The following is a 3855-nucleotide window of genomic DNA, read 5'->3' as shown; positions in this document are numbered from 1 at the left end:
TCTTTTTACCAGTGTTATTTTCTTTTTATCCCAGGAAGCTATCTTCACTGAATGATCTCATTCATATTTAGTGAAATTAGGGTCCACCTTCGAAAACCATTGCCTAGCAGCACTGAATGATAACATGAAGATTGTATTGGCTCTCAGATGTAAGGTGGAAAATGTCTACTGTCGCTCCAGCTGTTCTCGCCATGATTCAGTGTTAAAGGTCCTACCTACCAGGTTCTATATTGGACTTCTCTCAGCCCCCCTCATCCAAAATCCAGAGGAACAGAATAATGACAGAACGGGGGGGGGGGGGGGGATACGACACATCTCCGTTGCCATGTAAGTTACTTGTTTGCCCATGGAATGACTGTCGTGTGTTGAGCGTAACCGTTAGATTGGTCCCTTCAGTTGTTACTGTTGAGGACAGAAAGATGCGTCTTGAACTCGTTTCATTTTTGGCCTAGTGTCAAGTAGAGGACGAGGAGGGTCATGAGAGAATGTGGTCATAGTGGAGGAGTTGAGTTTTAGACTTTGATTTGTGACATTTTATTAGTCTGTGAGGAGTCGCTTTAAAAGAATGCAAGACCATTCCAACTGTAGACGAGATCACGTCATTCACTCCCCAATGATCTGGGGATGATGCTTCACTGTGGGGATGGTGTTGTTGGGTTTGCGCCAGACAGTGTTTTCGGAGTACCTTCTTCCATATGTTTGGGGAGTCTCCCACATGCCTTTTGGCGAACACCAAATGTGTTTGCTTATTTACTCCAATCTCCGCTGTGGAGGTTCGCAGCTCCTTCAGTGGTATCTTTGGTCTCTTTGTTGCCTCTGATTAATGCCCTTCTTGCCTGGTCCGTGAGTGTTGGTGGGTGGCCCTCTCTTGGCAGGTTTGTTGTGGTGTCATATTCTTTCCATTTTTTAATAATGGATTTAATAGTGCTCCGTGGGCTGTTCAAAGTTTTGGATATTTTTTTATAACTCGACCCTGATCTGTACTTCTCCAACTTTGTCCCTGACCTGTTTGGAGAGCTCCTTGGTCTTCATGGTGCTGCTTGCTTAGTGGTGTTGCAGACTCTGGGGCCWTTCAGAACAGCTGTGTGTGTATATATACTGAGATTGCACACAGGTGGACATTAACTATGTGACTTTTGAAGGTAATTGGCTACATCATATCTTATTTAGGGGCTTCATAGCAAAGGGGGTGAATACATATGCACGCACCACTTTTCCATTTTTCAATTATTATTTTTTTCACTTCACCAATTTGGAATATGTCCATTACATGAAATCCAAACAAATCTTAAATTACAGGTTGTAATGCAACAAAAAAGGAAAAACACCAAGGGGATGAATACTTTTCAAATCAAATTTATTTATAAAGCCCTTCTTACATCAGCTGATATCTCAAAGTGCTGTACAGAAACCCAGCCTAAAACCCCAAACAGCAAGCAATGCAGGTGTAGAAGCACGGTGGTTAGGAAAAACTCCCTAGAAAGGCCAGAACCTAGGAAGAAACCTAGAGAGGAACCAGGCTATGAGGRGTGGCCAGTCCTCTTCTGGCTGTGCCGGGTGGAGATTATAACAGAACATGGCCAAGATGTTCAAATGGTCATAGATGATCAGCAGGGTCAAATAATAATAATCACAGTGGTTGTCGAGGTCAGCACCTCAGGATTAAATGTCAGTTGGTTTTTCATAGCCGATCATTCAGAGTATCTCTACCACTCCTGCTGTCTCTAGAGAGTTGAAAACAGCAGGTCTGGGACAGGTAGCACGTCCGGTGAACAGGTCAGGGTTCCATAGCCGCAGGCAGAACAGTTGAAACTGGAGCAGCAGCACGGCCAGGTGGACTGGGGACAGCAAGGAGTCATCAGGCCAGGTAGTCCTGAGGCATGGTCCTAGGGCTCAGGTCCTCCGAGAGAAGAGAAAAAAGAGAGAGAGAATTAGAGAGCATACTTAAATTCACACAGGACACCGGATAAGACAGGAGAAATACTCCCGACTGACCCTAGCCCCCCGACACAAACTACTGCAGCATAAATACTGGAGGCTGAGACAGGAAGGGTCAGGAGACACTGTGGCCCTGTCTGACGATACCCCCGGACAGGGCCTAACAGGCAGGATATAACCCCACCCACTTTGCCAAAGCACAGCCCCCACACCACTAGAGGGATATCTTCAACCACCAACTTACCATCCTGAGACAAGGCCGAGTATAGCCCACGAAGATCTCCCCCATGGCACAACCCAAGGGGGGACGCCAACCCAGACAGGAAGATCACATCAGTGACTCAACCCACTCAAGTGACGCTCCCCTCCTAGGGACGGCATGGAAGAGCACCAGTAAGCCAGTGACTCAGCCCCTGTAATAGGGTTAGAGGCAGAGAATCCCAGTGGATACAGTGCATTCGGGAAAGTATTCAGACCYCTTGACTTTTTCCACATTTTGTTACGTTACAGCCATGTTCTAAAATGTTTTCAATWGKTTTTTTTTCCATTTAATATTTTTTTTTATATCAAATGTATTAAAAATAAACTGATATCACATTTACGTAAGTATTCAGACCCTTTACTCAGTACTTCGTTGAAGCACCTTTGGCAGCGATTACAGCCTCGAGTCTTCTTGGATATGATGCTACAAGCTTGGCACACCTGTATTTGGGACGTTTCTCCCATTCTTCTCTGCAGATCCTCTCAAGCTCTGTCAGGCTGGATGGGGAGCAGCGGGGCACAGCTATTTTCAGGTCTCTCCAGAGATGTTCGATCGGGTTAAAGTCCGGGCTTTGGCTGGGCCACTCAAGGACATTCAGAGACTTGTCTTGCTGCCACCACCATGCTTCACCGTAGGGATGGTGTCAGGTTTCCTCCAGACATGACGCTTGGCATTCAGGMCAAAGAGTTCAATTTTGGTGTCATCAGACCAGAAAATCTTGTTTCTCATGGTCTTTAGGTGCCCAAACTCCAAGCGGGCTGTCATGTGCCTTTTACTGAGGAGTGGCTTCCGTCTGGACACTCTACCATAAAGGCCTGATTGGTGGAGTGCTGCAGATATGGTTGTCCTTCTGGAAGATTCTTTCATCTCCAGAGTGGAGAGGAACTCTGGAGCTCACCACCCTGACCAAGGCCCTTCTGCCCCGATTGCTCAGTTTGGCCTGGCGGCCAGCTCTAGGAAGTCTTGGTGGTTCCAAACTTCTTCCATTTAAGAATGATGGAGGCCACTGTGTGCTTGGGGACCTTCAATGCTGCAGAAATGTTTTGGTACCCTTCCCCAGATTTGTGCCTCGACACAATCCTGTCTCGGGAGTTCTACAGACCATTCCTTCGACCTCATGGCTTGATTTTTGCTCTGACATGCACTGTCAACTGTTTGATCTTTTTATATAGACAGGTGTGTACCTTTACATTCAATTGAATTTACCACAGGAGGGCTCGAAGTTGTAGAAACATCTCAATGATGATCAATGGAAACAGGTGCATCCATTSATCAGCCTTGATGTTTCTCAATTTCAAGTCCAATAGTAAAGGGTCTGAATACTTATGTAAATAAGGTATGTTTTTTATTTGTAATAAATTTGCTAAAATGTCTAAATCTGTTTTTGCTTTGTCATTATGGTGTGTTGGGTGTAGATGGATTCAATTCAATTTTAGAATAAGACTAACTTAACAAAATGTAGAAAGTCAAGGGGTCTGAATACTTTCCAAATGCACCGTATGGAGAAGTGTTATAAAACAAGAAGTTAGTGAGTAGAGTTCCTTACCATGATTACGTTTCCACTCCATATACAGCACAGTTGAGGATGGTCAAAGACAAGAGGGAGAGACAGACTTTACTGTCAAACACTGTGCCCCCCTCCCCTCTCCCTGCTG

Source organism: Salvelinus sp. IW2-2015, linkage group LG1 (assembly GCF_002910315.2).
Source record: "Salvelinus sp. IW2-2015 linkage group LG1, ASM291031v2, whole genome shotgun sequence".
Taxonomy (NCBI): Eukaryota; Metazoa; Chordata; class Actinopteri; order Salmoniformes; family Salmonidae; genus Salvelinus; species Salvelinus sp. IW2-2015.
The sequence above is the reverse complement of the archived record's forward strand: the minus strand, read 5'-3'. Positions refer to the sequence as shown.